The 21,948-nt window shown below is 37.9% G+C and overlaps 1 protein-coding gene and 2 long non-coding RNA genes across 4 annotated transcripts in view; 1 reads left to right on the top strand and 2 right to left on the bottom strand.

Moving 5' to 3' along the window:
• Positions 1-21,948, top strand: part of astn1 (astrotactin 1) — a 305,138-nt gene that overhangs the window by 3,343 nt on the left and 279,847 nt on the right. The gene's annotated exons all lie outside the window — the stretch shown is intronic.
• Positions 5,387-6,145, bottom strand: LOC143739665 (uncharacterized). The gene is made up of 2 exons (XR_013204396.1): positions 6,096-6,145; positions 5,387-5,678 (listed from the first exon to the last, which is right to left on the bottom strand). It is a non-coding gene; the product is annotated as an uncharacterized LOC143739665 (long non-coding RNA).
• LOC143739654 (uncharacterized) lies at positions 6,165-10,924 on the bottom strand. Its single transcript, XR_013204385.1, has 3 exons — positions 10,685-10,924; positions 9,897-9,932; positions 6,165-6,453 (listed from the first exon to the last, which is right to left on the bottom strand). It is a non-coding gene; the product is annotated as an uncharacterized LOC143739654 (long non-coding RNA).

Raw genomic sequence — 21,948 nt, forward strand, 5'->3', positions numbered from 1 at the left:
TCCAATGGGTGACAGGGGAAACCTGTTTGCAAACCATAATATATTCTTTCTGGCGTCCTTTTTGCTTTAGTAATTCACATTGGACTCTGCTTGCTTTTTCATTTCTTTCAGACAGACTGCACCTTGCCTTACTTCATAAATCTCACTCTTGCTAGATCGTCTCCTCTGTTCCTTCAGCCTCTACCTCCTCCAAAGGCTCTTTGTTTGCATAAGATTGATTGGAATGATCATGGGGAGTAATTTCAAGTCAGTGTTATAAATGTTGCCTAAGGTGTTTGCACGTCCCTCCCTTCGCTCTGTGGTCTTGTTTCCTGATTATAAATGCAGTCTTTACAGAGCCGCCACTAGTCTTTGAACAAGCTATTTTTAATTGGATACATTAGGGTAATTGGTACATTGCACAAATGCATTCACAAACACACGCACACACACACATGCTTTCACTTGCTCTTGCACACACACATTTACTTAGCTCTCTAAACGAGGATACACCAAAGACCTCTTTTGCTTTTAATAACTTCCAGGGGCAGACTAAGGCAATGGGATTACCGAAAGGGAAGGTTTTTGTTTTAGACTGGGTTTCACATTTAATTGATTTTTGGCTAAGAGTCATACATAGAAGAGGCGTTGTTGAAAAGGTTTTCATTCAGACGAATGCAGGCAGTGCTGACACCTGCCTCCATGTGTTTTACAACCTAATGATGAAATTTAATCCCTGAAGCTGATTCATGATAAACCACAGTTTTTAGTAAACATATAGAAGCATCTTCATCCTTATTTTAGTCATCACTGTTTTTTTGCGATGGACGATGTTGTCTTCACTACTTTTTTTCTCAGGAATTGTGAAGTACAGGTTTTTATCTTGTTAGTGGTGTCATTGTTAGTTATGATGTCACTGCTGGAATTTAAAGCTTTTACGAAAGCTCACCGAGGCTGCATTTATGTGTGGAAAAATACAGTAAAACAATAATATTGTGAAATATTAGTACAAATAATAATAAAAAAGTTTTTTGTTTTAATATAATTTAAAATGTAATTTATTCCTGTGATGCAGAGCTGAATTTTCTGCATCATTACTCCAGTCTTCAGTGTCACATGATCCTTCAGAAATCATTCTGATATGCTGATTTGATTTGCTGCTCAAGAAACATTTGCTTGTTATTATCAATGTTGAAAACAGTTGTGCTGCTTAATGTTTTTGTGGAAGCCATACTTTTTTCCGGATTCTTTGATCTACAAAAAGTTCAAAAGAACAGCATTTGTTTTGAAAAAGTCCTTTTTGATGTCCAACTTAATAGCATTCAGTCCAATAAAAGCATTCATTTCTTTTTTTAATGTATTGCCTCTTAACTTGTAACAAGCTGTATTATTATTATACTTTATAAAGAAAATAGGAGTATAATTGATTATGTTGTCTGACCTCTCCTATAGGGGTGTACTGAAGTAAAGCAAATACAATAAGATAAAATGATCCATGTTTCGACTCTCTCTCTGAGTTAAATCCAGGATTTAGAGGTGAGATTTACTGTGTGTTTGTGAGGAAGGTTCTGCGAGACAGCACAGGAAGATTGTGTGGCAATGAATGGTTTCCATGGCAACAAGAGCTGGTGCTTAAAGGATGCCTTGACGAGTGGTGACATTACGCTTCCACCTCTGGAGGGAAACAGCAATTCTACATCTGAAAAGAATCAAATGTAAATGATCTTTTAGTTTACAATCGCAAGCATTGACTTCGAGTCCCATCTCTGTCACAATCAATGTATGTTAATTTTTTGTTTCTAACAAACAGCTCCATGGTGTTTGCACAGTGCGATTATAGTTGTCTTAGGAAATGCCTTTGTTTTGACTGAATCATAACAATTGGAGAAATGTAATTACTTTGAATCCCCTGTTGTTTATTTAACAAGGGGAGGACGATTGAGCATGTAAGTACAGACATTGAAGTAGAAACATTTTAAGACAAGCAAATGAATGATGTCCGATTTTGCTTTCTGTCACAGTTTACACTGCTGTTTAATTTTCAATGTCTTTAGCCTTTGAGTGCCTTCAGTTTCCCTCAACAAAAGAAACTACATTCTCAGATTATGTGGAACAACACATAGCTTTCAGGAGAAAATAGTCCATGATGACTTTGAACAACATCCCTTTAAAGAATAACATCCAGGAGATACTGTGAAGAATTTTGATCGGTTACTCCTTGAATCATCCCAAGGATGACACTGTGTTTCGAGTGCCTGCATATGAGAATGCAAAGCAAACCTTGAGGTATTCGCAGAGGTATTGAAGATATTTATGCACACTCACGTGTTGTCAGGGCCTTGCACAGGACAAGCAAACAGAGTGAGCTTGGCTTCTGCAAACTTTATTTTCAAGGAAAGTGCAGTTGCATTAACAGGCTGCTGGTATAATGTATGACACGCCACGTGTTGCTACCTGTAATTCTTTGAGCAAACAGGAAAAAAAAGACATCATGAATCTTAAACAAAAAATTCAGCGATTTAATGACAGATGATGAAAGGTTTAACTGGTCTTCAGGACTCTTGTTATACTTTGATTCATTTTAATTACTGTTTATGGCTGTGACATTTACTTACATTTAACTTTTATTGTTCATAATGGCTTGTTCAGAACCTGGGGCTACAATTATTATTATTCTACACAGGTTTTACTATCACTTCAGTAGTTTTAGCAGGTAAATAGAGGTACAATTTTATCAGTTATGTGCAGCTATAGCTGGAGGGTAGCTAATGATTTGAAACCCTCAAGCAATGCAAATATACTTGCATGCATGCTTGTTTGCATATAAAATTGAGCACATAGTCAATTATATTACCCACATTGGTAGTTATAATTCTAGAAACATGCTACTTTGTTGTTAACATGTTGTTTTATGGTTTGGCTTTTACGTTATAAGGCATTCTATAGAGGCAGGCAGCAGCGCTGCAACATGACGCAGTCAGTGAGAATGCATTCACTTCACCACAGCTCTGACACATTATTATATGAAAAAGTTCTTGTACAGCTTTTTCAAGGGGATTTTCATTGTCAGTCTCCTTTGCTCACTTAAAATAAAATGAGGTGCCTAGGTGAATCTTGATGGACTCTCTTTTTTAAGAAGTTCAATGTCAAAGCCCTTGTGTTTCTAAAATCTCTAGCAGATCCAGCATAACTTCTGTTAGCCAACCATATCCGTTTTAAGAAAGAGTGTCTGAAATGACTCGCAAATGAATTCCCTGTCTAGCCAAGGTCAGGAGATTGTTCGATCTGTGTACAATCCTCCATTTCTTATTTGATACTGATATTAAAATGTTGTGTGGGAAAAAAAACATTTGGCCCTATGTGAATAGTTTATGCACAAAGCATGGGGATTTACAGGGATGTATCATAGTTAATATTATCAATTAATATCGATTTTAAGTCGTTTTTTTGTAGTTGGTATGTCGTGTTTTGTGTGAAGTCACGTTCAGAGTGATCAGTTTTTCTCTGGTGAACTTGGTCACTATAGAATTCAGTCTATTTCTTTTAATGCAAATGTGCATATTTTACAGAAGCCCAGATTTATCTGCACTATGTATTGGAGGGAATAAGTTATATTCAGTGACTGAATCAGTCAAGTCCTACTTTCCCTATATACCTTGTTCTGTTTTATGATATTTTAAAAATAGGCTAATTTTAAACTAAATTAAATCATTAAAAGCATGCTTCACCCAAAAATGGACATTCATATCAAAAAACATAACAATAACCTTATTTTATGTTCTAAAGAAGAGAGACAGAGGGTAAATTATGACATAACTTTTATTTTTGGGTTATTTTTTATTTTAATCACAGATCTGAGTTAAGTCTAGTTGTCCCCTTTTTTGAGAAGACTTAAGATTATCAGATTAACTTACTTGAGCCAAATAAGTTTGTTTGGGGGGCCAGTAAGATTTTTTCATATATATTTTTGAGTCTCTTCATCAAAAATACAGTAAAAACAGTAATATTGTGAAATACTGTAGTATTAGAATTTAAAACTATTGTCTTCTAATTTAGTATTGTAACCCGGGTGATCCAGGCTACTAGTAGAAGAGTTGAGATGTAAGATGTAAAAATATGGGAAAATTATGAAAATAGAATAAGGGAGTAAAACGAGTGCTTTAGAATTGAAAGTGTTTCGTCCAATCATGGATCGTCCTGCATTGATTGACACCCCAATGAGCCAATGTTAGCAGCGCACTCAGACTGCGCCGGCGACACGGCCACTGTCAGAGACATTGAGAGAGAGAGAGAGAGAGAGAGAGCGAGCGCGAGCGAGCGAGTCAGACGTAGCAGATACTCCGCATCAAAAGATAGATATTGAGAAAAAAGAAACTTGAATGCAATCAAAAGATTACGTTTCTGAGTGAAAGTGATAACTTTGAAGAGCTGATGCCGAAGTCAGAAGAAGACGAGGCAGAGAATCGAGAATAAAAAAGGATGTAGATACACGGAGCACCAAAGCACCGCAAATTATCTTCTTATTGAATAAGATGTGAAATTTCTTGCCTTGGTGAGTTGTTTTTTTATATTGACTTGTATTGACATTTTACAAGAAAACTGTTGCAGACTCAGCGGCAAATGAGTAGTGTGATATTAGCGTTAATATAGGCCGCTTATGAATAGTGTGTAAGCTAGTGGTAATTTGCACGTTGGGCTAGCAAGTTAATCACACAAGTACACCTGGCTGCAGCCTGCAGATCAGCCCCGCCCATAACGCGTCTCATTGGTTAGTGGCAAAGCGATGACGTCGATCTAGGCGGGGCCGCACCAACGCTTCTCTGGTTAGTGGCACAGTAATGACGTCGACGCCACTGTAAACAGGATATGTGTTTGAAAACAATGCAGTCTTTAAAATTCATGCGCTATATCTCGCTGATAGCGCGTGCATCGTATTTGCGTTAAGTGGTACAGTAATGACGTCGACGCGTCTTTCAAACGCATGCGCAAATACTTTCATAAAATGATAAAGTATTAAAAAAACTCTAAAGTAATAATGAAAGCTGCAAAAAGGAGTAACGTTAGAGGGCATATCCATAGTTTTAACTATGTCTGAGCTAAGGTAAACTTATAAGGAATTACAGAGTATATATTGTGTAATATCTGTGTAGTATTTTAAAAGTTTTTCACATTCTGTTGCACTTCACTGTGTAAATTACAAAATTACTGTAAACATAAATGGCACATTATATATTTCTTATTTTAATCATTCCCCTGTAATAGTTCCTGTTTATTTTTGTGCATTATATAGGTTATTATAAAACATTCATGCCAATAAAGTAGTTTGAAGTTAAACCAACTACATAAAGTACATTGTCAATCTCTTTATCCCACAGTATGCATGCCAACTCAAAAAAACAAACTCATACCAGTGATAACTTTTATTTCAAAACAAGAATAATTGTGTAAAGAGATACGTACACATACAGATAATCACGTACACACACACACACGTACACTCACACACACGCAAGTACACACACACACACGCACACACACACACACGTACACTCATTCACGTACACTCACTCACACACACACACACACACACACACACACACACACACACACACACACACACACACACACACACACACACACACACACACACACACACACACGTACACTCACACACGTACACTCACACACACACATGTACACTCACACACACACACATGTACACTCACACACACACACACACACACGCACGTACACACACACACACACACGTACACTCACTCACACACGTACAATCACACACACACACACACACACGTACACACACACACACACACACACACACACGCAAGTACACTCACACACACGCACGTACACTCACACACACGCACGTACACACACACACACACACACGTACACTCACTCACACACACGTACAATCACACACACACGCACGTACACACACACACGTACACTCACTCACACACACACACACACACACACACACACACACACACACACACACACACACACACACACACACACACACACACACACACACACACACACACACGTACACACACGTACACTCACATACACACATGTACACTCACACACACATCTACTCAGCCTGAAATTCCCCTCCATCAATGAAAAAACTATCAACTGACTATCAACTTTTTTCCTTCTCGGAAAAAAATCCACACAGGACTCCTCTTCTGCCATCACACACACACACGCAGGACTCGTCTTCTGCCATCACACACACACGCAGGACTCGTCTTCTGCCATCACACACACACACAGGACTCGTCTTCTGCCATCACACACACATGCAGGACTCCTCTTCTGCCATCACCACAGACCCAGGTGGGCAGTCCTTGTGTATTTCAGTGCAGTGCAAGCACAGAGTCTTCGAGTTCGGCACCCGGAACTCTTGCCTATATTCTCTGCAAAATGCACTCCAGTTCACAACACCTAATTTAGATAAAATACAGAACAAACAATATTGAATCATTTTGAATAAAGGCATTAACATAGTACAGAGTCATACAAGGAATTTCGTGGCTCTTAAAAGAGCCTTTGAGTTAATAAAGTAAACAACAACAAAAAATAGGTGAGAGAGATGGAGGACTAGAGTAATGCCTGGCTCACACTACAGGAGTTTTAAAATCCTAACCGATTTTGAAATCTGGTTGCACCACACACTTAAGGAGAATCTTTGCAGATTTTCTTCCCTCAAATCTTAAACATGCTCACACTACAAGATTTGAAAATCGTGGCGCATCACACACTACAAAATGTTAATAAGATTATCATGCCAGATATGATTCCACCATGATCACGTGATCTCACGCAACAGATCGGAAGCGGAAAAGTGGATGTAAAATAAATATCTCTCCTTCAGATCAAGTCATATTTGAAAAATATGCCGTGACCAAGGAAAGGGAAATCTTTAAAAAAAAATATCATCCTTCTAACATTTAAGGATATTTCTAATGAATGGCGTCATCTCTATGAGGTGACGTGTCAGCTTCAGCGTTGCCTTGCCCATGCGCCGGAATGGGCAGCTGAGCCTTATAAAGTGGAACTCAAAGTTAAAATGAAATGTTAAAATAATTAACAGCTTGTTTCATTACATATATATTAGAATGAATCCGAATTTTTTTGTTAATTCAATGGAAATGTATGACTCACTCAAAGGCAGTCTCTTGCCGCCACCTAGTGGCCTAACTGTGTAACTGGACTGAGTGACAGCCTGTCTATAACACGCAGAGACGAGCAATGATGATACTGGTGAATTATCAGCAGAAAGCCTCTCGTTTGGTGAGATTACAGGATCGTAACTAACTTTTATATAACAATGATCTAACAAGCTTGTGTCAGGTTTATGTTCTGTTATACTATGTGGTAGTGCTGGGCGGTTTGACCAACAATTTATATCACGTTTTTTTCAAAATTATGCCGGTTTTCCGGTTTATGACGTTTTTTTTTCATGCATAATCAGGTGTTCAAAGCATTTTCTACTGTTTGAGAGAGGAATTACTGCAGTAAATTGACTTAGGATGGTCTATTTTACTGTCATTAGGGAATATTGTAGAATAGAATAGCGCCCAGTATGACCTAAAATTGTTATTTCTTAACGTTCTAATAACGTTCTTATAACCAGGAAATAACGTTAATACAACGTTTATATAACGGGAGAATTTAACGTTCTTATAACGTTTTGAATAAAGTTCTTATAACCAAGAAATAACGTTAATACAACGTCTAAAAAACTGGACATTTTGAATGTCCCTAGAACATTCTGAAATAACCTTAACGTTTTTATAACTTAATGGGAACGTTATGAAAACCTTCTTATAACCTAAAATTGTTAGCTGGGGAAGAGGAGATATTCGCGATTGCACTGAAGTGCAGGATTCTCTGAGCGAGCCCAGAGAAAATAGACCTATTTTAACAAGAGCAGCGTTTATCTGAGAGCGCGGCACATTATATTCCGCGCGCGAGCAGATAGATTCGCGCTCGCGCATCATATTAATGTACTTTCGCGCTACAATAATGCGCTCAGCATCCATCGTCCATGTAACGTAACAGAGAACTGCTGTTTGTTTACCCTCACTCGTTGCTGCCAAGGGGGTAATCCACCAGGCGGAAGTTGAAGCTGCCTCCGGGGGCCGCCATTGTAGCTGGCTATCACCTGCTGTTAGCATCCCATTGACTCCCATTCATTTTGGCGTCACTTTGACAGCGAATAACTTTACATCTGAGGCGTCCAAAGACTTCATTTGTCCATTATTTATTTCTAAAGAAACACGACAATGTATCAAAGGCTCCATTACTTTGTATCTTACGTTATGGCCCCGTAGAAGCCATTCTTGTAAAAATAGGCTAAAAATTGCGTCATAACCACGCGACTTCATGTCGCACAATAGAGACATTACCGTATAGACAGGAGGAGAAGCTCGCACAGTCTCGCAGGCGTACTGACGTTAAATTTTAAATAAATAAATATTAAGCAAAATGACAAAATAATTAATCAGAATACTTACCAAAAGTTGCTGCAGGTCGCGCTTCACCGTCTCTGTGCACGATTAACGTTGGGTGACTGTCTATGGGTGATTCAGATTTGTCTTGGCACAGCTACTAGAAGATTTACAACTGTCAGTCAGGTTGCTCACGTGACATCTACGTCATCAAGCTCAGTTTTAGCCTGCGCAGAACGCTTGGCTATCAGGAAGTGAGTGCCCATGTTCGGCTTCAACTCTCTCAGTTGAAATCAACGGGGTCGCTGTGTCCATTTCTTTTACTGTCTATGGTTGCTGCTTAGAAGTGCAACATTGTAAAGGGTCCGTCTGAAACAGTGTCGCGCAGCGTAACGTTCGTTCCGAACGTTGTGTAATTAAATACACCGGTATGGCGGTTTATTCAAAATCAATACCGTGACGAAAATATAAACCGGTTTTCGGTTTGAACCGGTGTACCGCCCAGCACTACTATGTGGACCCTTATTTTGACACTGTATCTTCTGTTTACTCCACTTTCTTTTGTTTCGGTTTCATTACTGAACATTTACTAGTCTTCGTGCCTGCTGACAACAGTGTAACACTTTTATTTAGCAATAAATAAATAAATAAATAAAGATAATAAATAAAGATAATACCACATATCCATTTTTACAGTCTATGCGCATTTCACGCTGATGAGTCACTCAAAATTACCTCATTCCTTCACCACGACAGCCCTACTTGTTTCTTATTGGCTATTGTGACAGTACTGACGTAATCACAATCTTGCTCATCCCGATAAATATCAAACATGTTTGATATGATCGGGGCGAGCCCGATTTGTGTGAGAGCAGATCGGGAGGTGCAAGATTCGATCTGTGAACGCCTCACATTACCAGATAATCTGCGCCGAACATCGGAACCGATCGAGGTCCTCGACAAGATATTTTCTCTGATTCTCGGGAGGGGGAAATCGGGCATAAATCGGCCCAAAACTCCTGTAGTGTGAGCCAGGCATAAGAGTTAGAGAATAATTAACACAGCAAAACAAAAATGGTAACACTTTACAATAAGGTTCATTAGTTAACTACCTTAGTTAACATGAACTAAGAATGAACAATACTTTTACAGCATTTATTAATCTTAGTTAATATTAACTTCAACATTAATACATTATAAAAATCAAATGTTGTATTTGTTAACATTAGTTAAAGCACTGTGAACTAACATGAACAAACAATGAACAGCTGTATTTTTATTAACTAACAGTAACAAAGATTAACTAATACTGTAACAAATGTATTCCTCATCGTTAGTTCATATTAATTAATGCATTAAATAATGTTAACTAATGAACCTTATTGTAAAGTGTTACCACAAAAATAATATAAAGTAAAATAGCAAAAGTGGTACCCAGGGAATATAAATGGGGATCACAATGCCAAGGATCTGCAAAGAGAAGGAAGTATAGAGCATCAGAATTAGCATAAAATGTTTTATTATTTTATTACTCTAGTGCAGGGGTGTCCAAAGTCACTCCTGGAGGGCCACTGTCCTGCAGAGTTTAGCTCCAGCTTGACTCCACACACCTGCCTGGAATCTTTTAGTATGTCTAGTAAGACCTTGATTGGCTGGTTCAAGTGTGTTTAGCTGGGGTTGAAGCTGAACTCTACAGGACAGTTGCCCTCCAGCAGAAGGATTGGACAGTGCATATACTGTATAGCAGCATAAGTATAAGTAACAGTATGCAATATATGAAACAAGCCCTACTTTCCAAGGAGTTTTGTTGAATTTGTATTACTATTGAATTTAGTTTCATGTTCAATTAAATAAATGTATACTTATTAATAACAATAATATCAAAATAGTTTACATTTAATAGATTTATTCATAGAAGAAAAAAGTCCTACAATATAACTTTGTATTTTGTATTAACTATTAAATCCTATTTTCCTGGTTCAGTTTTGCCACTGTATTTCTTTTTAAGGGCCTTGTTTTAACACTATATCCTAATCTAAACACACACACACACCTACGATGCTTTTGGGAAACGCTGCCCTAGTTATTTGTGCGATATGGTGAGTAATGTTACACAATCTTATTTTTACATCACTTCATTTTATCATCACACTAAACGCCACTTCAGAATTAAAAATTGTAAATAAAATTAGAGAAAAGAAGAGTAGCTTGCCTGTACTCACCATGCAGAGATGAACAGCGGAAATGAAAACATGCTAGAATCGACGTCATGAGTTCACGTCAGTAACCAATGAGAAGAGATGTTGGTGGGTAGAGACGTGCAGCCCCGCCCCAGGTGCGGCCCCACCTCGATCGACGTCATCACTTTGCCACTAACCAATGAGAAGCATTGTGGGAGGGGCTGCACATGCAGCCCCGCCCCAGGTGCACCCCCGCCCAAATCTGCAGGCTGCAGCCAGTTGCTTCTCTAATCACATGCGAAGATGTAAACAAGTCAATGAAGAGTGACAATGTCGTGTATAAGTGTCAAGATATTGAGTTAATATGTTGTTTGAAGTGCATACATGATATTTGTTGATGAAAGTTTTTGAATGGAAGATTAATTATTATTCTGCCTTGTGTTTTTGCAAGGCTGGGTTTTTTGTGTGCGTGTGTTTTTTCTGAGAAATTGTGATCACCATCCTGGACACATGAGACGCGTATGTAAAAGGCGACCATTTGATTGTTGAACTTTGATCTTGAATTCATCGAACTGGTATGATAAATCTTTTCCTTTACATTTTTGGACAAATGGGACTGAGCTTTGTTTTTTCATATTTTTCCTCGAGCTTTGAACGAAGAGACATTGATTCTGATCTGAACAATTCTAAAAGAGTCAACAACTCTTTTGATCTGAGTCATTTGATTTTGAACTGACATTAACTGAATCAATTCAGTGGATCTTGAATATTTTATTCATTTGGCTGAAAAGACTGTTACATTTTAAAAGGGAAAAAGGGATTTGAGTTATTGAGTTTGTATTGGGTCATAAACAAACTGTATCTGAGTTATCAAAGATTTATTTTATTATTTCATTTTTGTACAAAGTATATGACAATTTTTATCAATTGAATTGATTTGCTTGAGTTGATGAGTCCAACTTCCTGTAATTTCAAAAAAGAGAGTTGATTATAAGTATTATCATACATTGTATGTTGTTAAGTGACAGTATTGAGATTTACATGCTCCATAGGATTTGCAATTAAGAATTTCTTCAGTGAATGCAAGATTCCAACCAGTAAAAAAGTTCTGAGTTTTCATCTACATGCTGTGTTGCTTCCCTCTCTCCAGTAGCCGCTCCTTATCTTCTGATCAGCTGGCCCATATTGAACTTCATAGAACCATTTACAAGTGTGCCGTGTTACAGTATATTTGCTGATTTTTAGGTGTTCAAGCACAAAGTGCTGAAAACCTATTGTATTTGTAAGGATTTCTAGGTGTTCAAGCACGAAGTGCCGTAAACCTATTGTAATTGGTATTTGAAAAAAAGGGGGAAAAAAAAATCCCCTAAAAGGCATCGTGCAGCCCAAACCATAAGGCCCAGAGACTTGAAACTCGGCCAGATGGTAGGCCTCAATTTGGGGACAACCTATCAGAGTATGACCCCGATTGGCCCATAGGTGGCGCTACAGCAACCAAAAGTACTAAATTGATCATAACTCCTTGACCGTTGGTTCTAGCCTCAAGCTTTTTACACCACTGTGATCCTTGGCTCAAGATGGACAAAATGTATATCTCCAATTTCGATTTAGGCAAGACAAAATTTTAGGGCTGAAACGATTCCTCGAGTTACTCGATTACAAAAATTCCTCGAGGCAAAAACTCTGCCTCGAAGCCTCGTTAAATTCCTATGTAAAATGTAATTCACTATACGCGGATCTATTCTATAGCGCGTGATACATTTTGAATTTATTTGGCACGATGGCGGAGAGTAAAGATGTCCATAAACGGCAGAGAATGTCTAAAGTTTGGGATCATTACATACTTAAAAAGGAAGAGAACAAGGTGCAATGTGTCTACTGCGAAGTACCACAATAGCAAGACTTCAATGATTCAGAATCTGAACCGAAAACATCCACTCCATGCTCTCACCAAGCGTCACTGAAACATAACCTAATGGTCTGTTCAAACCGAACGCGAATAGAGCGTCAAATAAGCGTCTATCGCGTTTAGTTAGATGCTTAAACATTCGCTCGAGTTAAAATTTTTCAACGTGCGCGGAAGACGTTCGCGTCATTCGCGACGCCCGGCTTATACTTTGTATAATCTACTCGCGCAAATAATTAAAGTTGCGTTCGGTGTGTGAACCCCTTCACTTACACACAGACACACACGCATACACACACACACGCACCCTCGTCTCTCTCATGCGCCAGTCAGATCAATTGCGGCAATGCATCACATATACTTAAACTCTCATGTAGCCACGCAACAATAATTTCAGCATGCATTCACTGTATACACCGCAACGTGATGGAGGAACACATATTGTATTGCAGTCTTTGCGAGACCTTGTTTGTATGTCACGTCTTCCAAATAGTTACAGACAACAACAAAAAATGAAATTCCCCAGCCTGCTTCTCCAAATCCACTCGTACTTTTGGGGGAGACATTTTAATTGGCTACCAAAGTAATTGAGCATGGAACATTGTTGGCACTTATACTAAATGGGTAAAAATTGCAATAAATAGGCCTAGTTTTGGAGCCAAATGTTGTAGTTGAAATAAGTTTTTTTTGTTTGTTTTTTGAGAAATAAAAGCCAAATGCTTGATCATTTTACAGCCACATCATTTTCGTTATGCATTATTTGTTTTAGTTGTTTAAAAACACACAAAAATTATCCGATTACTCGATTAATCGCTAGATTAATCGATTACAAAAAGAATCGATAGCTGCAGCCCTACAAAATTTCCGCTATGTCGAATTTTGTCCAAAACCTACTTTTGCGAACTAGTCCCTGGTTTTTCGCCCGATCGGAAAGAAACCAGTCTAGGCCTATTCTCTGGACTCTCTAGATCAATAATTATCGAAAAAAGTTGAAATTTTGCATTTGGGTGGCTGTAACAGGGTCATTTAGAAAAGGGGCGGGGCAAAATACAGTCAAAAGCCTATAAATCCTAAACGAAAAGTCAAAACTTCACAAAAATTGATGAGCATATGTGTCATAACATGGTGAAGAAGCATGCAAAGTTTCATGGAGTTCGGACCATAGGTGGCGCTATAACTTTCAAAAAGGTCTCATTATTATTAGGTGTTCAAGCACGAAGTGCTGAAAACCTATTGTAATTGCTATTTGAAAAAGAAAATTCCCCTAAAACGCATCGTGCAGCCCAAACCGTAAGGCCCAGAGACTTGAAACTCGGCCAGATGGTAGGCCTCAATTTGGGGAAAACCTATCAGAGTATGACCCCGATTGGCCCATAGGTGGCGCTACAGCAACCAAAAGTACTAAATTGCTCATAACTCCTCGACTGTTGGTTCTAGCCTCAAGCCTTTAGGCAAGAGAATTTTCCGCTATGTCGGATTTTATCCAAAACCTACTTTTGCGAACTAGTCCCTGGTTTTTCGCCCGATCGGAACCAAACCAGTCTAGGCCTATTCTTTGTCATAACATGGTGAAGAAGCATGCAAAGTTTCATGGAGATCGGACTCGCTATGGTCGGAAAGGTCTCGCTATGACTGTTAAAAAGCTTCAAAACCATATATTTCCTATGGTAAATTGCCTGTATTAGCTGTAAATGGTCTTTTCCATCTACAATCATATAATGTTCATATCATAATTTTTAAAACCATCATAAATCATTATAGAATGTGGCATATCATGGTAAACCATCCTATAACATGGTAAATCAAGGTAAAATAAGATAAATCATGGTAAACTATGGTGAATCATGCTAGAATCATATTAAATCATATTAGAATGTGTTCAATTGTGGTAAACCATGCTAGAACAGGGTAAATCATGGTGAATCATACTAGAACTTGGTATATCATGGTAAATTATGGTAAATCATGCTAGATTCATGGTAAATCATGCTAGATTCATAGTAAATAATACTGGAATGTGTTCAATTGTGGTAAACCATGCTATAACAGGGTAAATCATGGTAAATCATGCTAAAACATGGTCGATTCCATCTATTAAATGCTTGCTACATGAAACCTAATGTTTTTTCATGCTTTTGAGCTTAACTGCCTTAACTGCTTGAACACCGATAAATGCTGCTTGCAGCTTTAATTAGGTGTTCAAGCACGAAGTGCTGAAAACCTATTGTATTTGTAAGGATTTTTAGGTGTTCAAGCACGAAGTGCTGAAAACCTATTGTATTTGTAAGGATTTTTAGGTGTTCAAGCACGAAGTGCTGAAAACCTATTGTATTTGTACTGATTTTTATTATTATTATTATTATTCTCTGCTAAAAAGCATTTTACAGACCAAACCGTAAGTGCTAGAGACTTGAAACTTTGTCAGATGGTAGTACAAAAATCGAGGAGAGGTTATCAAATTATGAGATATGCTCATAACTCCTAGACCAGGGATGGGCAACTCCGGTCCTCGAGGGCCACTGTCCTGCAGAGTTTAGCTCCAACCCTGACAAAAAAAAATTGTTTAGTAATCCTGAAAACATTGATTAGCTTGTTCAGGTGTGTTTAATTAGGGTTGGAGCTAAACTCTGCAGGACAGTGGCCCTCGAGGACCGGAGTTGCCCATCCCTGTCCTAGACCGTATGTCGTAGACTCAAGTGTCTAATATCACTGGAAAGCTGGATACCTGAAGTAAAAAACATATATCTCCGATTTCATTTCCGCCATATTGGATTTTCCGCCATTTGGAATTTTGTCAAAAAACTACTTTTGCAAACTAGTCCCTGGCTTTTCACCCGATCGGAACCAAACCAGTGCAGAAATGTTCTCTGGAGTCTGAATTAGAGGATGACACGGGAGTGGATTTTCACTCCTGTCCCGTCCCACTCCCATAGAAAGAAATCTTGTCCCGTCCCACTCCCAGACCAAAGTTTAAAAAATAATCCCATCCCATCCCGCTCCTGGTAAATTGACTCCCAATCCCATCCCGCTCCTGTTTAAACTGACTCCCGCTCCTGTACCGCTCCCATATACGGCAATTTTCGCTTGATGAACGAAGCGATGCTTGCCTGATTCTTTCCCGAATTTGCCTTGCAAGTGTGCTTCTTCAGACCGCTCGTCCCTGAATCACTTGCGTACTTGACTAAGACTAAGCATGTCTTACAAGCAGCGTACATTGTGCTATCACCGTCACATTCTACTCTCATAAACTTAATTAATATTTCAGACTTTCCGACCAGTTCTGTGAACTTAATAGACATGTCATTACTTCTGACTTTGCGCTGTAAATCATTTTTTGCCACATCGACTTCTCCGCGGCTGTTAGCTCCCTCCATCACTGCTCTTTGAATTTCGGCGGTAAGCCGTGACAAAAAGCACTGATGGCTTCTGGGACGGCTGGGTCGTGTAGTTATTTTTTAATCGCGTTACATTGTAGGCGTATTAAAAGGAAACTACAAAATGATGCATTTACTTTTTTCTTTTTTTGTCGTCTTTGCTATTGGTTGATTCCCGCTCCCGTCTGCTCCCGTTAACCATTTATCCTGTACCGTCCACATCCCGTGATTGATAGCAAAGATGACTCCCATCCTGCAGGAATCCCACGGGAATCCCGTGACCCGTGGGATTCCCGAAAAAATGTCAGCCTCTAGTCTGAATATCAATAATTATCGAAAAAAAGTTGAAATTTTGATTCACGGTCACTAGGGGGCGCAAAATGAATGTTGAGGGCGGAGCCTATTTTACTAAAATGGCTATAACTCCAGAAATAAATGAGATAGCTTCACCAAACTCGGTGCACATATGTATGAGTTCATTCTGAGGTCACAGCAAAAAAATCGCGACGATCGAAATCTAGGTGGCGCTATAATATCAAAAAAACATAAAAAGAGCTATGACCACCTGACCGTTAGTCCGATTGACTTGAAAATCGGTATGCAGTGTCTTGGTCAAAGGTGCCATGTATGTATATAAAGACATTGGCGTATCTAAAAAAACATGTCCGCCATCGGCCAATGAAGTTTGAGCCCCTATTAGGCAAGGTTAACGGAGGCCGATCGGAACGAAACTCGATGGGCATGTTCGGCTCATGGCCCTAAAGGTCTGTAAGAATTTTCAAAGAAATCGGCCACTAGTTGGCGCTAACGAGTTTTATGGCTCTGTGGTGTGGCACATATCCACACAATCTGCATATCATTTGATAGATCTCCTCATGCTGAACAACTTTGCCTCTAGAACCATTGCTGCCAATCAAATCGTTTATTAAATATTCACGAATATGTTAAAAACCTACTTTTACGAACTAGTCCTAGGTTTTTCGCCCGATCGGAACCAGACCAGTCTAGGACAATTCTCTGGACTCTCTAGATCAATAATTATCAAAAAAATTACATGGTGTATCATGGCAAATAATGCTAGCAATGTGATGAATCATGGTAAATCATGCTACAATCCTGGTAAATCATTCTAGAATGTGGTATATGATGATAAATCATCCTATAACATGGTAAATCATGGTAAACTGGTAAATCATGCTAGAATCGTATTAAATCATACTGGAATGTGTTCAATTGTGGTAAACCATGCCAGAACAGGGTAAATCATGGTGAATCATACTGGAACTTTGTATATAATGGAAAACTGTGGTAAATCATGCTAGATTCATGGTAAATCATATTGGAACATGGTAAATCATGCTAAAACATGGTCTATTCCATCTATGATGTCAGTGGTTAAATGCTTGGTACATAAAACTTAATGTCTTATGATGCTTGTGTGGTTAAAAATTTTCAATGCCTTAACTGCTTGAACACCGCTAAATGCTGCTTGTAGCTTTAATTATATTTAAATCTGTAAATATAAATGTCCTAAATGAATTAATTTAATGCATCATTGATGAAAACGTTTTAATTTCTTTAAAAAAATAACGGGAGTGTAGATATTTTTGACAATAGATTAGCATTTGTTTTACAGTTAAATTTTACAGTAGATGATAAAGATATGGTAATTTATGATGACCATTAGAAGTAGAGTACCACGTTTTTAAATCTGTTTTTCTGGCTTAATTCATTGTATTCTTAACTGCTTACCAGCTTCATTGCCCATGCTTCTCTTGTGGCACTTTAGAACAATGAAGAACCCTATAAAACATCAAACAGCAGCCAACTAGCTGTTCTGCTTTTATTGATCTCTAATGTCAGGGGTGGATTTGAAGTGTAAAATGTACAGAGTGTGTAAGAAGAGGAGAGTGACCCACACAGGGATCTCTAATGGACACTTCCCACCTCCACTCACTGGGTACTTGAGCTGAGTGTGTTTTTTCCCTTGCCTTTACGAGCCCCAGTTCATCATCTTCTCAATTTGCCGCAATCTTCACTTGTCGACCTTGACATCCTCCCCTTATTCACACAACTTTTGAAGAATCCATGAATGCTTTTCAAGTCAAAAACTATGCAAACTTTCAAGGAGATAATCAAGAAGAATGGCCTTCTTATGTTAGCTCGTTTGCATAAACTTGGGCTAAAAGCTTACTAATGAACAGTCTCTCTTATTTCCCTCAAATAAGAGAGTGAGACTTCATGATAAATTAAGCTTGAAATTCTAAAGATTAGAGGGTTTTGTTCTTGACATTGATTTTTATTCCCCACAGTGAATCTGTGATGTGTATTAAGTGAAACCCAAACTCGGATGCCGACTGATAATATTTTGTATTGTTTTGGAGTGTTTCTAAAGACTATCTATCTATCTATCTATCTATCTATCTATCTATCTATCTATCTATCTATCTATCTATCTATCTATCTGTCTGTCTGTCTGTCTGTCTGTCTGTCTGTCTGTCTGTCTGTCTGTCTGTCTGTCTGTCTGTCTGTCTGTCTGTCTGTCTGTCTGTCTGTCTGTCCTTACAAAGCAGATGTTTTTAAATTAGGATCTCGTGGATTGCTTTTAACCTGCCAAAAGCAGTGGTTTTTTGATTAGAAACTTCATACAAGATGGAGCGGCATGTAAGGACACTTGGGGAAGTACAGCTGTACATCATATTTTTGATGGAACATTTCAACGGCTGTACATGATGAGATGAGCTGTATCTGTAATTGAAAAATGTGCCAGTGAGAGCTTACGGTAATAAGAACTTTTGAGTGACACTAGCTCTTGGATCTGTGGGACTGACCCTGTTTAATGCCAAACCAGGAACAAGGTGTCTCCTCTATCACTTTCCGAGAGAACACCCTCAAATGTGCTCATTTACTGTCTTTCTCAATCGCTTTGGTGCATTTCTCAGATCAGAAATGAAATTCTCAAAACTACTTCAACCTCCACATCATCTAGTCACTTGTGCAGATCATAAAAGCAGTTTCTGATTCTTTTGAACAAGTTGCGATTGCTTTGGTACATTCATGATTATGTACAATTGTCTTCTGTTTCCTACATTATCAGTTGCTAATGCCATGTCATTAAATGCAAAATGGTTGATCTAGTTGTCATAAACTGTCAAGCATATTTTCTACATTTCTACAGTATTAGACTTTTTGTAAATGTGCCACGAATTGATGAATTGTGCTGGTGAATCTTGACTTTCACTAATTTAGAGAATGTAGATCAAACAATGAGAAACCAGTTCTCTGAAATGGCTCAAATTTGCATCTCATGAACCTTCAATTAGCAAACATATATACAGTGCTGCATGGATTGCACCACTTGGATTGCAGACCAAAGAAACATTCTATGTAGGTTTCAGGCTTTTTTTGCCACTGCTCTGCACTGCTATTTGTGGAGAGCCCAGGCTAATGAGATGACACAGACGGCGCACTTGTCTGGTCATGACAGGAGCTGAGATTGAATAGAAGGGCTTATGGTGCAGGTAATGGGCATTTCAGCAACACAATGGTATGGTGAGGTCATTCAGTCACATGATATGCTGCCACAAATTATGTGTTTTGATTCCTGGTGAGGTGTGTTGTTAAAAATGTTAAAAAAGCAAAACAACAACAACACAAATCATAACATTTACGGATTTCTTATTTATGCCTCAAGAAGAGTGTTTTTATAAATATATATTCCAAAGATTACAGAGGCTACAGATTATCTCAGCACTCCTTGCTCTTTTCAGGATCAATTTATGCATTTTGGCATTTCTATTTCTATTTCTATTGACTTACAGTGCATTCAAGGTCGACATTTTGCCACTATGTGCTCCATGAGGATTGACATTGTTCTACCTGTTGAGTTGAGAGTATATGGGAAAATGGGAAAGAAGAAAAAAAAACTTTATTTAAACAGTATTGCAATTCTGGTCTCCAGTTAAAATATCTAAATATTCTTAAAACCAGATGCATTTTACTTCGGAAGCTAAATTGTGTAAAATAGGTTTTGTAATGACTGATTTGTATTTTTTAAGAAATCAATACTTTTTCTTAGCATGCGCATTAAAATGGTTAAAGTTACAGTAAAGACATTTATAACGTTTTAAAAGATTTCTGTTTATAAAATAAATGTTCTGTTCTATTCATGGGATCCTAAGCAAAATTATCACAGTCTCCACAAAAATATTAAGCAGCAAAATCTGTTTTCAATAATAATAATAATAATACGCATAAATGTTTCTGAGCAGCAAATCAGCATTTTAGAATGATTTCTGGAGGATCATGTGACCCATGAAGACTGGAGTAATGGCTGCTTAAAGGGGTGGTATAATGCCCCTTTTTACAATATGTAAAATAAGTCTCTGTTTACCCAGAGTGTGTATCATGTGAAGTTTATATATATATATATACATATATATACACATATATATATACACATATATATATATATATATATATTATAATATTTACATCATTAAAATAGCCCATGTCTACATGTAACCATGACTACAGTGGTTCAACCTTAATGTATCAGTCTCCGCTCGAGTTTACGAGAGCACCACTTCCTCTGCTTGTAAACACAGCCCTTGATTTTTGAGTAATTAAAGTTTTTAAAGCTGCGAGGGTGAGTAATTAATGACAGAATTTACATTTTTGGGTGAACTATCCCTTTACAGTAAGTAAATAAATGAGGGTGTAGGTTTGTTACCGTAGAGAAAACAACAAAATCTCATCTTAACAGAAACGGGGGCAAAGACATGACAGTTTAGCTGTGTGTTAAAGGAAGTGATTGTGTGTTTTCCAGTTAGGAGTCAATAATTAAGTAATTGTGTTTGTGTCTGTTAGCTATTGGTGTATTTTACAAGTTGGGTGCAACGTAGTAAAATAGCAACAAAGAAATAATCTTATCTTGAACTGTTTCCTTCTTTTAATAGACGCAGACGGTAACAGTTTTAAAGAGATTCAGTTGACCGCTTTCTGCAGACGAGAGCTTGTGTTGTGTTGAAGGTGCCCTGCTCCCATGTGCTGCTTTTACAGCGCAAGACCGTTTTTTTCAGAAACAAGCCGGTTCACTGTTAAATGCTGTACATTTACTGCAAGGGCTTAATTTAACGACCGTTTGCTGAAAATGTACATGATTTAGCTGTTTATTGAAATAAGAGTATTTTACTGTTGGAAATTGTCTATAATTTTGCAGCAATTTTTTACAGTGTGATTCTTTTGAACGCATGTGCCAAACACATGCAATTTGCTTAAATCAATAAGGAATTAAATCTGATGTGAACAAGAAACTAATTTTTTTGAGATCTGAAAGTCTAATTTGTGAATTGAGCGAAAGCGATTGAGAAAAACAGAAAATAGTTTTTTCAAATGATGTTGTCAGAATCATAGTTGTCTGTTGATATGCCGTGTCATTGTCCACTGTCAAATTAGCAATGCTGTTCCAAAAACACTTCTATACTTGTGAATTAATCATTTGCACTTCTATAGTTGTGTATTAATCATTTGCCCCAGATTGATTATTGCACTGTCAGTATGCATATGTTTACAACCCCACAATTTTTATATTTGTGCATATGCAGTATATACATATTGTATGTCAAGTTGAAATCTTTTACAAGGGTACAGCTGTGTTGGACAATAAATATGCTGCCAGGTACTCAGAGGAGAATTCAGACAGCTTAGCACACGATCTGTCTTCACCTCAGATGCCTTAAAGCAGCACATTAAAAATGATAGGGTGGAATAAATGTGAAAACTAGATATGCAAGCGTAACCACATTACGTTGGCCAGGCTCAAAGACTTGTCTATTTAATGGAATATAGCATATCGTTTCACGTGCTGTAATATGATTGTTTAATACACATATCTGTAATGGATGTGTGCTGACAAATTATTTTTCTGTTCCCTGAAACCAAACGACAAATGTGCCATTGTCATTGTTTTTATCTCTCATTTCCAACATTCTCTCTGTTCCAGCCTTCACTAGTCTGCTGCGAGC

The sequence above is a fragment of the Siphateles boraxobius genome, unplaced genomic scaffold, assembly GCF_051911475.1.
Source record: "Siphateles boraxobius isolate OS27281-9 unplaced genomic scaffold, OSU_SipBor_1 1, whole genome shotgun sequence".
NCBI classification, from domain to species: domain Eukaryota; kingdom Metazoa; phylum Chordata; class Actinopteri; order Cypriniformes; family Leuciscidae; genus Siphateles; species Siphateles boraxobius.